Genomic DNA, 13,216 nt, shown 5'->3' with positions numbered 1-13,216 from the left:
GATGGTTTTGGAGATGTAAGATTGGTGGACTCGTTGAACCACCAGTGTCCAGTGGTTTCTCTGTCATATATAAAAAGTAAGCGCATAAACCTAAATTATACGATATGTGTGCGGACAATTTAAAATGATCTGATAGTTAGACACCTGTCACGCCCTGGCCTTAGTATTCTTTGTTTTCTTAATTATTTTAGTTAGGTCAGGGTGTGACATGGGGAATGTATGTGTTTTTTGTAGTGTCTAGGGTGGTTGTAAGGTTTAGGGGGTTTATTAGAGTAGTTGGGTTTATGTTTAGTATAGTAGTCTAGCTGTGTCTATGGTTGAGTGTAGGTATCTAGGAAAGTCTATGGTTGCCTGAATTGGGTCTCAATTAGAGACAGCTGGTTATTGTTGTCTCTGATTGGGAGCCATATTTAAGGCAACCATAGGCTTTAGCTGTTTGTGGGGAATTGTCTATGTCGAAGTGTTTTGTGTCAGCACTGATTTTTGTATAGCTTCACGGTCGTCTGTTCTGTTTGTTGTTTTGTTTTTTCCTTCTTTAAAATAAAAGAAGATGTACTTTCCACGCGCTGCGCCTTGGTCCTCTCTCAGTCCCGTTGACGATCGTGACAGAATTCCCCACCAACATGGGACCAAGCAGTGTAAATCAAGGCAGAGTGACTGGAAGCCCGAGAGGCTACCCCAAAAATTTCTTGGGGGAGGGCACACGGGGAGTGTGGCTGGGTCAAGTGGGAGAATTGAGCCAGTTCCCCGTGCTTACCATCAGGAGCAGTTTGTTAAACGAAGGTATGAGTCGGAGAATGTGGAGGAGTTATTGGACAGATTGGAGGAAAGTGCAAGGATGGGAGATTATGAGACATTTGAGGAGTTGTTGGTGTTATTGGAGGAGAGCGAAGAGAGAGAGATGTTGATATGGGGGAGCATACAACCAGGTAAGGTTGGGAAGCCTCCTGTGCGTCTCCTGAGCCCTGTACGCACTGTTCCTTCTTCCCGCACTCTTCCTGAGGTGCGTGCCCTCAGCCTGGTACCACCAGTACCGGTACCACGCACCAGGCCTATAGTGCGCCTCGAGAGTCCAGTGTGCCCTGTTCCTCCTCCACGTACTAGCACTATGGTGCGTGTCTCCAGTCCGGTACCATGCACCAAGCTTCCTGTGTGTTCCCAGAGTCCTGTGCGTCCTGTTGCTGCTCCCCGCACTAGCCCTGAGATGCGTGTCCCCAGCCCGGTACCACCAGTTCCGGCACCACGCACTAGGCCTAATGTGCGTCCCCAGGGTCCTGTATGCCCTGTTCCTTTTCCCCGCACTAGCCCTGAGATGCGTGTCCCCAGCCCGGTACCACCAGTTCCGGCACCACGCACTAGGCCTAATGTGCGTCTCCAGGGTCCTGTATGCCCTGTTCCTTCTCCCCGCACTAGCCTGAAGGTGCGTGTCCTTAGCCCGGTGCCTCCAGTTCCGGCACCACGCACCAGGCCTACAGTGCGCCTCATCCGGCCAGAGCCATCCGTCTGCCCAGTGCCATCTGAGCCATCCGTCTGCCCAGTGCCATCTGAGCCATCCGTCTCCCCAGCGCCATCTGAGCCATCCGTCTCCCCAGCGCCATCTGAGCCATCCGTCTCCCCAGCGCCATCTGAGCCATCCGTCTCCCCAGCGCCATCTGAGCCGTCCGTCTCCTCAGCGCCATCTGAGCCGTCCGTCTCCCCAGCGCCATCTGAGCCATCCGTCTGCCCAGTGCCGTCTGAGCCATCCGTCTGTCCCGAGCCATTAGAGCCGCCCGTCTGTCCCGAGCCGTCAGAGCCGTTAGTCAGTCAGGAGCCGCTAGAGCCATTCGTCAGACAGGATCTGCCAGAGCCGCCAACCAGACAGGATCTGCCAGAGCCGCCAACCAGACAGGATCTGCCAGAGCCGCCAACCAGACAGGATCTGCCAGAGCCGCCAACCAGACAGGATCTGCCAGAGCCGCCAGCCAGCCATGAGCAGACAGATCCGTCAGCCAGCCATGAGCAGACAGATCCGTCAGCCAGCCATGAGCAGCCAGATCCTTCAGCCAGCCATGAGCAGCCAGATCCGTCAGCCAGCCATGAGCAGCCAGATCCGTCAGCCAGCCATGAGCAGCCAGATCCGTCAGCCAGCCATGAGCAGCCAGATCCGTCAGCCAGCCATGAGCAGCCAGATCCGTCAGCCAGCCATGAGCAGCCAGATCCGTCAGCCAGCCATGAGCAGCCAGATCCGTCAGCCAGCCATGAGCAGCCAGATCCGTCAGCCAGCCATGAGCAGCCAGATCCGTCAGCCAGCCATGAGCAGCCAGATCCGTCAGCCAGCCATGAGCCGTCCAGCCAGGATCCGCCAGAGCCGTCCAGCCAGGATCCGCCAGAGCCGGCCAGCCAGGATCCGCCAGCCAGCCAGGATCCGCCAGAGCCAGCCATCCAGGATCCGCCATTCAGTCCGGTGCTGCCCTTCAGTCCGGTGCTGCCCTTCAGTCCGGAGCTGCCGTACCTCAGTCCGGAGCTGCCCCTTATCCTGGGGCTGCCCCTTATCCTGGTGCTGCCCCTTATCCTGGGGCTGCCCCTTATCCTGGTGCTGCCCCTTATCCTGGTGCTGCCCCTTATCCTGGTGCTGCCCCTTATCCTGGTGCTGCCCCTTAGTCCGGTGCTGCCCCTTAGTCCGGTGCTGCCCCTTAGTCCGGTGCTGCCCTTCAGTCCGGTGCTGCCCTTCAGTCCGGAGCTGCCGTACCTCAGTCCGGAGCTGCCCCTTATCCTGGGGCTGCCCCTTATCCTGGTGCTGCCCCTTATCCTGGTGCTGTCCCTTATCCTGGTGCTGCCCCTTAGTCCGGTGCTGCCCCTTAGTCCGGTGCTGCCCCTTAGTCCGGTGCTGCCTCTTAGTCCGGTGCTGCCCCTTATTCCAGTGGGGTTAAGAAAGCGGGTAGTGACTATGGTGGGGTGGGGACCACGACCAGTGCCGGAGCCGCCGCCGTGGACGGACGCCCACCCAGACCCTCCCCTAGACTATGTGCTGGTGCGCCCGGAGTTCGCACCTTAAGGGGGGGGGTTATGTCACGCCCTGGCCTTAGTATTCTTTGTTTTCTTAATTATTTTAGTTAGGTCAGGGTGTGACATGGGGAATATATGTGTTTTTTGTAGTGTCTAGGGTGATTGTAAGGTTTAGGGGGTTTATTAGAGTAGTTGGGTTTATGTTTAGTATAGTAGTCTAGCTGTGTCTATGGTTGAGTGTAGGTATCTAGGAAAGTCTATGCTTGCCTGAATTGGGTCTCAATTAGAGACAGCTGGTTATTGTTGTCTCTGATTGGGAGCCATATTTAAGGCAACCATAGGCTTTAGCTGTTTGTGGGGAATTGTCTATGTCGAAGTGTTTTGTGTCAGCACTGATTTTTGTATAGCTTCACGGTCGTCTGTTCTGTTTGTTGTTTTGTTTTTTCCTTCTTTAAAATAAAAGAAGATGTACTTTCCACGCGCTGCGCCTTGGTCCTCTCTCAGTCCCGTTGACGATCGTGACAACACCACAAAAGCAAACTGGTCACACCAGGTCTTGAGGTAGAAACATAAAAATAAATTGAATCACAATGAAAGACAAGAATATCTTAACCAACAATGCAGTTTAAATAAAAAATAAGTGTTAAATAAAAAATAACTGTAACAAATAATTAAAGAAAAGCAGTAAAATAACAATAGTGAGGCTATATACAGGGGGTACCGGTACAGAGTCAATGTGAGGGGGCACCGGTTAGTCCAGGTAATTGAGGTAATACGTACTTGTAGGTAGAGTTAAAGTGACTATGCATAGATAATAAACAGAGAGTATCAGCAGCATAAAAGGGGGGGGGGCATAAAAGGGGGGGGGGGGGGTCAATGCAAATAGTCTCGGCAGCCATTTGATTAGCTGTATGGCTTGGGGGTAGAAGCTGTTAAGAAGTCTTTTGGACCTAGACTTGGCGCTTCAGTACCGCTTGCCATGCGGTAGCAGAGAGAACAGTCTATCACTAGGGTGGCTGGAGTCTTGACAATTTTTAGGGCCTTCATCTGATGGCCTGGTATAGAGGTCCTGGATGGCAGGAAGCTTGGCCCTAGTGATGTACTGGGTCGTATGCACTACCCTCTGTAGTGCCTTGCGGTCAAAGGCCAAGCAGATGCCATACCAGGCAGTGAGGATGCTCTCGATGGTGCAGCTGTAGAACTTTTTGAGGATCTGAGGACACATGCCAAATATACACACCCTTCATGGGATGGAGCTATTTTCAGGATATGTACATTGGTTCATTCCCAACAATGTCACTGTGGTTCATCAGACCACTTCTCCCACAGTAAGTCTTGGTGTTAAAGGAGACACATGAATGATTTGCCTGGTGGACTACTGTGCCATTGCATAGACCAGTGGAGGCTGCTGATGGGAGGACAGCTCATAATAATGCCTGGAATGGAGCAAATGGAATGGCATCAAACACATAGAAACCATTTGTTTGATACCCTTCCACCTATTCCGCTCCAGCCATTACCACGAGCCCATCCTCCCAAATTAAGGTGCCACCAACCTCCTGTGGTATAGACCCATCAAACTCAACTCTGGACCTCGAAGCCAGTTCCACTGCGTTTTTTCATTGTTCAACTCTTGTCAGGGAGTGTATTAGACCTGCGACACCAGGTGGGTACAATAATTATCAGGTAGAATAGAAAACCAGGGTAAGTAGGGTAAGCGTCGAATAGATTATAGAGGGAAACAGGCTGTTTTGTTTGGGCAGCTGGTTTCTGCTGCATCATGACCTCTTCTTGTTTCCTGTACCATGTGACAGACAGGGGGATTCTGGGGGAATATATTATCCCTGTGACATGCTGGGGTCCCTTACCCACTTAATGTAATCAGGGGTAATTTAATTGCTGCAAATCCTCATCTGACCCATTCTTATGGGGACTTGGGAAAAGACACATTACAAAATCAGACCATGGCATGTATTTTTAAACATCTGAGTGCTCATCTAGGATCATTTTTGACTTTCAGATTATAATGAATGGACAGGGGGGGATGTGATCCTAGATCAGCACTCCTACTCTGAGATGCTTTATGAATATTGGCCCAGGAAGTAAATTAAGGGCAGAGGATATTTAACACTAGCATAAATACCTGAGGTGCCTCTAACCCTAAAACCCTGTTTCTCTATTATTCTAGCTGTTCTGCTGTTCAAACGGTCATTTCAGTTTGTATTTTGGGGTATAATTGCAATGGTAAAGTTTTGAAAATAGGCACCCAGGACAGCCTAGTAGGAGTTTCCATCCCCGCCCACTGTGCTCCACTCTGTTGAATCCCTAGTTTAGGTCTGTCTCTCAGTCCCAGAACTAGGAGGTCACAAGGTCAGGGTTTGGGTGGACACCGCTCAGCCTATTAGTGTGATTCCCCCAGAAGTAAAAACAGGGAAATTAGAGGGTTTTTATAGTTAAAGGGAGGTTTAAGGTAGGTTCTTGGGTTAGTGGCCTGGGTAAAGAAAGACACAAGTGAGCCAAACCAGTAGACGTTAGCCAAAACCAAACTGCCTCTACTTACAGTACTAAACTTGATCGTTTTATAACTCTTTGCTCAGATAATTTTTTGCCAATTGAACTCCCCCTCAACTTTCAGATTATAAAACAATTATTAAACAGAATGTTTGGCTCAATTAAGCTTTTAAAAGTTGAGGTTTCCATACATAATGATTAAAAAATAGTTTCTTACACTTTCTTAAGTTATAAAGTCCTTACAACAGCAATTTCCGGTGGAAAATTATGTGGGTGGAGTAGTCAGGGGTGGAATGGTGATGGGTGTATCCATCCCAAAGGCCAATTACAACAGGAAAGGGAAATACATTATAAACTTAAAAGAAGGAACTATGAGCCTCCCTGACCAGCTAGGGCTCGAACAGGGTCATCCATTCTCGCCTCTCCCTTACCTCTCACTCTCACTCACAGAAGTCTTCAATCAGCAATCCTCTGCCCTCAACCCAAACCCCATTCACAAATGCATTCTTCTTTAACAGCCCACACAGCTCTTTCCCCCTTGTAGCCATTGACCTCTCCAGTGCTTCGTCACAGTAGCAGCGTATATATGAAAGGTCACGGATCATAGCAAGGTCCTGTTTCTCTATGGTCTCTACCCAGAGTCAGGCCACAATGCAGTCCTTCATGGAGGAGCGTGCACATCCTCTGGGCTGAGACTAGGGTGATAATAACTTATGGTGTCAGATTGAGCTATATAGTGTTGCATAGGCTACTGCCTGGAGGCTTGGGTGATAGGCCAAGGCCCCTTTGGTGTAGAAGGTGCCCCTTGACGCAGGTCACGTCCCTCTGATCTCAATGGACTGGGCTGTGTACAGGAAGATTTTGATGAGAGAGAGTGAGAAAAAGAGAGAGAGGGAGAGAAAGATAAAAACATAGAGAGGGAAACAGAGAGAGAGAGAGACAGAGAGATAAAGATGGAGAGAGAGGGCCCCAGTCCAATCACTTTATTATGATGACCTGCCCTCTTGGGTCAAATGTGAAAATGTGACACACTGTTGTTTCTAAAAATAGAATGAGATACTTTCATCCACTCTCATTCACTCTCTGAGTGTACAGCCTCTTTTGATCTACTTTCTTTTTGTGTGTGCTATCTAATGTTTCAGTAATGGATGTATAAAATTGCATGATTAGTGGTCTTGTGTAGATATGAAGAGTTTCATTACAAAACGCTCTATATCCATTTTCAGAATGAGCTTTTATTGTTTAAAGAACTTCTAAAAGAGATGTGTTTTTTCACCACCTAATCATGGCAAGGGGTTGTTCAATGACATAAGTATTTGTTTGACGTCTATCACTTGATGGTATCATTTCAGAAAGACAAATTATCATGTTTTATTGCAAAACGCTATATATACGCCTCACTCTCAGAGAAATAAGTAGTAGTAGTCAAATGTGACAAGTAACTACATTTTTAATAAAAAACTTTTCAAATGATACATTTGACACATCCATATACAGTACCAGTCAAAAGTTTGGACACAGCTACTCATTCAAGGGTTTTTCTTTATTTGTACTATTTTATACATTGTAGAAGAATAGTGAAGACATCAAAACTATGAAATAACACATATGGAATCATAATAACCAAAAAAGTGTTAAACAAATCAAAATATATTTCATATTTGAGAATCTTAAAAGTAGCCACCCTTTGCCTTGATGACAGCTTTGCACAATCTTGGCATTCTCTCAACCAGCTTCATGAAGTAGTCACCTGGAATGCATTTCAATTAACAGGTGTACCTTGTTAAAAGTTAATTTGTGGAATTTCTTTCCTTCTTAATGCGTTAATGTGTTTGAGACAATCAGTTGTGTTGTTACAAGGTAGGGGTGGTATACAGAAGATAGCCCTATTTGGAAAAAGACCAAGTCCATATGATGGCAAGAACAGCTCAAATAAGCTTAGAGAAACAACAGTCCATCATTACTTTAAGACATGAAGGTCAGTCAATCCAGAAAATGTCAAGAACTTTGAAAGTTTCTTCAAGTGCAGTCACAAAAACCATCAAGTTCTATTATGAAATTGGCTCTCATAAGGACCGCCACAGGAATGGAAGACCCAGAGTTACCTCTGCTGCATAGGATAAGTTCATTAGAGTTACCAGCCTCAGAAATTGCAGCCCAAATAAATGCTTCACAGAATTCAAGTAACAGACACATCTCAACATCAACTGTTCAGAGGAGACTGCGTGAATCAGGCCTTCATGGTTGAATTGCTGCAAAGAAACCACTACTTAAGGACACCAATAATAAGAAGAGACTTGCTTGTTCCAAGGAACACGAGCAATGGACATTAGACCGGTGGAAATCTGTCCTTTGGTCTGATGAGTCCAAATTTGAGATTTTTGGTTCTAATTGCCGTGTCTGTGAGACGCAGAGTAGGTGAACGAATGATCTCCACATGTGTGGTTCCCACCGTGAAGCATGGAGGAGGAGGTGTGATGTATGGGGGTGTCTTGCTGGTGACACTGTCTGGGATTTATTTATAATTTAATTCACACTTAAACAGCATGGCTACCACAGCATTTTGCAGCGATACCCCATCCCATCTGGTTTGCGCTTAGTTAGAACATCATTTGTTTTTCAACAGGAAAATTACCCAACACACCTCCAGGCTGTGTCAGGTCTATTTGACCAAGGAGAGTGATGGAGTGCTTCATCAGATGACCTGGCCTCCACAATCACCCGACCTCAACCCAATTGAGATGGTTTGGGATGAGTTGGACCACAGAGTGATGGAAAAGCAGCCAACAAGTGCTTAGGGGGAGTGATGAGCTCTACAGCAGAGTCTCACAACTCAATCGCTGGTTGAAAACTGTTTTCTGCCCCTCCCAAAAGATAGAATTTGTAGATAATTGGCCCTCTTTCTGGGACTCACCCACAAACAGGACCAAGCCTGGCCTGCTGAGGAGGGACGGACTCCATCCTAGCTGGAGGGGTGCTCTCATCTTATCTACCAACATAGACAGGGCTCTAACTCCTCTAGCTCCACAATGAAATAGGGTGCAGGCCAGGCAGCAGGCTGTTAGCCAGCCTGCCAGCTTAGTGGAGTCTGTCACTAGCATAGTCAGTGTATTCAGCTCAGCTATCCCCATTGAGACTGTGTCTGTGCCTCGACCTAGGTTGGGCAAAACTAAACATGGCGGTGTTCGCCTTAGCAATCTCACTAGGATAAAGACCTCCTCCATTCCTGCCATTATTGAAAGAGATCGTGATACCTCACATCTCAAAATAGGGCTACTTAATGTTAGATCCCTCACTTCAAAGGCAGTTATAGTCAATGAACTAATCACTGATCATAATCTTGATGTGATTGGCCTGACTGAAACCTGGCTTAAGCCTGATGAATTTACTGTGTTAAGTGAGGCCTCACCTCCTGGTTACACTAGTGACCATATCCCCCGTGCATCCCGCAAAGGCGGAGGTGTTGCTAACATTTACGATAGCAAATTTCAATTGACAAAAAAAAAATGACGTTTTCGTCTTTTGAGCTTCTAGTCATGAAATCTATGCAGCCTACTCAATCACTTTTCATAGCTACTGTTTACAGGCCTCCTGGGCCATATACAGCGTTCCTCACTGAGTTCCCTGAATTCTTATCGGACCTTGTAGTCATAGCAGATAATATTCAAATTTTTGGTGATTTTAATATTCACATGGAAAAGTCCACAGACCCACTCCAAAAGGCTTTCGGAGCCATCATCGACTCAGTGGGTTTTGTCCAACATGTCTCTGGACCTACTCACTGCCACAGTCATACTCTGGACCTAGTTTTGTCCCATGGAATAAATGTTGTAGATCTTAATGTTTTTCCTCATAATCCTGGACTATCGGACCACCATTTTATTATGTTTGCAATCGCAACAAATAATCTGCTCAGACCCCAACCAAGGAGCATCAAAAGTCGTGCTATAAATTCTCAGACAACACAAAGATTCCTTGATGCCCTTCCAGACTCCTTCTGCCTACCCAAGGACGTCAGAGAACAAAAATCAGTTAACCACCTAACTGAGGAACTCAATTTAACCTTGCGCAATACCCTAGATGCAGTCGCACCCATAAAAACTACAAATATTTGTCATAAGAAACTAGCTCCCTGGTATACAGAAAATACCCGAGCTCTGAAGCAAGCTTCCAGAAAATTGGAACGGAAATGGCGCCACACCAAACTGGAAGTCTTCCGACTAGCTTGGAAAGACAGTACCGTGCAGTATCGAAGAGCCCTCACTGCTGCTCGATCATCCTATTTTTCCAACTTAATTGAGGAAAATAAGAACAATCCAAAATTTCTTTCTGATACTGTCGCAAAGCTAACTAAAAAGCAGCATTCCCCAAGTGAGGATGGCTTTCACTTCAGCAGTAATAAATTCATGAACTTCTTTGAGGAAAAGATCATGATCATTAGAAAGCAAATTACGGACTCCTCTTTAAATCTGCGTATTCCTCCAAAGCTCAGCTGTCCTGAGTCTGCACAACTCTGCCAGGACCTAGGATCAAGAGAGACACTTAAGTGTTTTAGTACTATATCTCTTGACACAATGATGAAAATAATCATGGCCTCTAAACCTTCAAGCTGCATACTGGACCCTATTCCAACTAAACTACTGAAAGAGCTGCTTCCTGTGCTCGGCCCTCCTATGTTGAACATAATAAACGGCTCTCTATCCACCGGATGTGTACCAAACTCACTAAAAGTGGCAGTAATAAAGCCTCTCTTGAAAAAGCCAAACCTTGACCCAGAAAATATAAAAAAATTAACGGCCTATATCGAATCTTCCATTCCTCTCCAAAATTTTAGAAAAAGCTGTTGCGCAGCAACTCACTGCCTTCCTGAAGACAAACAATGTATACGAAATGCTTCAGTCTGGTTTTAGACCCCATCATAGCACTGAGACTGCACTTGTGAAGGTGGTAAATTACCTTTTAATGGCGTCAGACCGAGGCTCTGCATCTGTCCTCGTGCTACTAGACCTTAGTGCTGCCTTTGATACCATCGATCACCACATTCTTTTGGAGAGATTGAAAACCCAAATTGGTCTACACGGACAAGTTCTGGCCTGGTTTAGATCTTACCTGTTGGACAGATATCAGTTTGTCTCTGTGAATGGTTTGTCCTCTGACAAATCAACTGTACATTTCGGTGTTCCTCAAGGTTCCGTTTTAGGACCACTATTATTTTCACTATATATTTTACCTCTTGGGGATGTCATTCGAAAACAATGTTAACTTTCACTGCTATGTGGATGACACACAGCTGTACATTTCAATGAAACATGGTGAAGCCCCAAAATTGCCCTCGCTAGAAGCCTGTGTTTCAGACATAAGGAAGTGGATGGCTGAAAACTTTCTACAAAACAGAGATGCTTGTTCTAGGTCCCAAGAAACAAAGAGATCTTCTGTTGAATCTGACAATTAATCTTGATGGTTGTAAAGTCATCTCAAATAAAACTGTGAAGGACCTCGGCGTTACTCTGGACCCTGATCTCTCTTTTGACGAACATATCAAGACTGTTTCAAGGACAGCTTTTTTCCATCTACGTAACATTGCAAAAATCAGAATTTTCTGTCCAAAAATGATGCAGAAAAATTAATCCATGCTTTTGTTACTTTTAGGTTAGACTACTGCAATGCTCTACTTTCCGGCTACCTGGATAAAGCACTAAATAAACTTCAGTTAGTGCTAAATACGGCTGCTAGAATCCTGACTAGAACCATTTTTTTTAATCATATTACTCCAGTGCTAGCTTCCCTACACTGGCTTCCTGTTAAGGCAAGGGCTGATTTCAAGGTTTTACTGTTAACCTACAAAGCGTTACATGGGCTTGCTCCTACCTATCTTTCCGAGTTGGTCCTGCCGTACATACCTACACGTACGCTACGGTCACAAGACGCAGGCCTCCTAATTGTCCCTAGAATTTCTAAGCAAACAGCTGGAGGCAGGGCTTTCTATAGATCTCCATTTTTATGGAATGGTCTGCCTACCCATGTGAGAGACGCAGACTCGGTCTCAACCTTTAAGTCTTTACTGAAGACTCATCTCTTCAGTAGGTCATATGATTGAGTGTAGTCTGGCCCAGGAGTGTGAAGGTGAACGGAAAGGCTCTGGAGCAACGAACCGCCCTTGCTGTCTCTGCCTGGCCGGTTCCCCTCTCTCCACTGGGATTCTCTGCCTCTAACCCTATTACAGGGGCTGAGTCACTGGCTTACTGGTGCTCTTTCATGCCGTCCCTAGGAGGGGTGCGTCACTTGAGTGGGTTGAGTCACTGACGTGATCTTCCTGTCTAGGTTGGCGCCCCCCCCCTTGGTTTGTGCCGTGGCGGAGATCTTTGTGGGCTATACTCGGCCTTGTCTCAGGATGGTAAGTTGGTGGTTGAAGATTTCCCTCTAGTGGTGTGGGGGCTGTGCTTTGGAAAAGTGGGTGGGGTTATATCCTTCCTGTTTGGCCCTGTCCGGGGGTATCATCGGATGGGGCCACAGTGTCTCCTGACCCCTCCTGTCTCAGTCTCCAGTATTTATGCTGCAGTAGTTAATGTGTCGGGGAGCTAGGGTCAGTTTGTTATATCTGGAGGACTTCTCCTGTCTTATCCGGTGTCCTGTGTGAATTTAAGTATGCTCTCTCTAATTCTCTCCTTCTCTCTCTCTTTCTTTCTCTCTCTCGGAGGACCTGAGCCCTAGGACCATGCGTCAGGACTACCTGGCATGATGACTCCTTGCTGTCCCCAGTCCACCTGGCCTTGCTGCTGCTCCAGTTTCAACTGTTCTGCCTGCGGCTATGGAACCTTGACCTGTTCACCGGACGTGCTAAAAAAGCCCACTGACATTTACTCCTGAGGTGCTGACTTGCTGCACTCTCGATAACTACTGTAATTATTATTATTTGACCATGCTAGTCATTTATGAACATTTGAACATCTTGGCCATGTTCTGTTATAATCTCCACCCGGCACAGCCAGAAGAGGACTGGCCACCCCTCATAGCCTCGTTCCTCTCTAGGTTTCTTCCTAGGTTTTGGCCTTTCTAGGGAGTTTTTCCTAGCCACTGTGCTTCTACACCTGCATTGCTTGCTGTTTGGGGTTTTAGGCTGAGTTTCTGTACAGCACTTTGAGATATCAGCTGATGTACGAAGGGCTATATAAATACATTTGATTTGATTTGAAGTACATGTACTCCTTCAAGACCATTGGAAAAGCATTCCTCATGGAGCTGGTTGAGAGAATGCCAAGAGTGTGCAAAGCTGTCATCAAGGCAAAGGTTGGCTACTTTAAAGAATATAAAATATATTTGGTTTTGTTTAACACTTTTTGGGTTACTACATAATCCCATATGTGTTATTTCATAGTTTTGATGTCTTCACTATTATTCTACAATGTAAAAAAAAAAAAATTAAATAAAGAAAAACCCTTGAATGAGTAGGTATGTCCAAACTTTTGACTGGTACTGTATATATACATTGTGCATTCGGAAAGTATTCAGACCCCTTGACTTTTACCACATTTTGTTACATTACTGCCTTATTCTAAAATGCATTAAAAATATGTTTTCCCTCATCAATCTACACACAATACCCCATAATGACAAAGCAAAAACAGGTTTTTAGAAATTTTAGCAAATTATAAAACTAAAGAAAGAAATATCACATTCTTGGGTATGACGCTACAAGCTTGGCACACCTGTATTTGGGGAG

At 46.1% G+C, this 13,216-nt stretch overlaps 1 pseudogene; it reads right to left on the bottom strand.

The window, feature by feature from the left end:
• The window catches only part of LOC139547101 (sterile alpha motif domain-containing protein 9-like), a 29,157-nt pseudogene extending 24,947 nt beyond the window's left edge, over positions 1-4,210 (bottom strand).
• Between the last annotated feature and the right edge of the window lie 9,006 nt (positions 4,211-13,216).

Source organism: Salvelinus alpinus, chromosome 20, assembly GCF_045679555.1.
Source record: "Salvelinus alpinus chromosome 20, SLU_Salpinus.1, whole genome shotgun sequence".
Lineage (NCBI taxonomy): Eukaryota > Metazoa > Chordata > Actinopteri > Salmoniformes > Salmonidae > Salvelinus > Salvelinus alpinus.
Note: the sequence above shows the minus strand (reverse complement) of the source record. Positions and strands in the feature narration are given on the sequence as shown.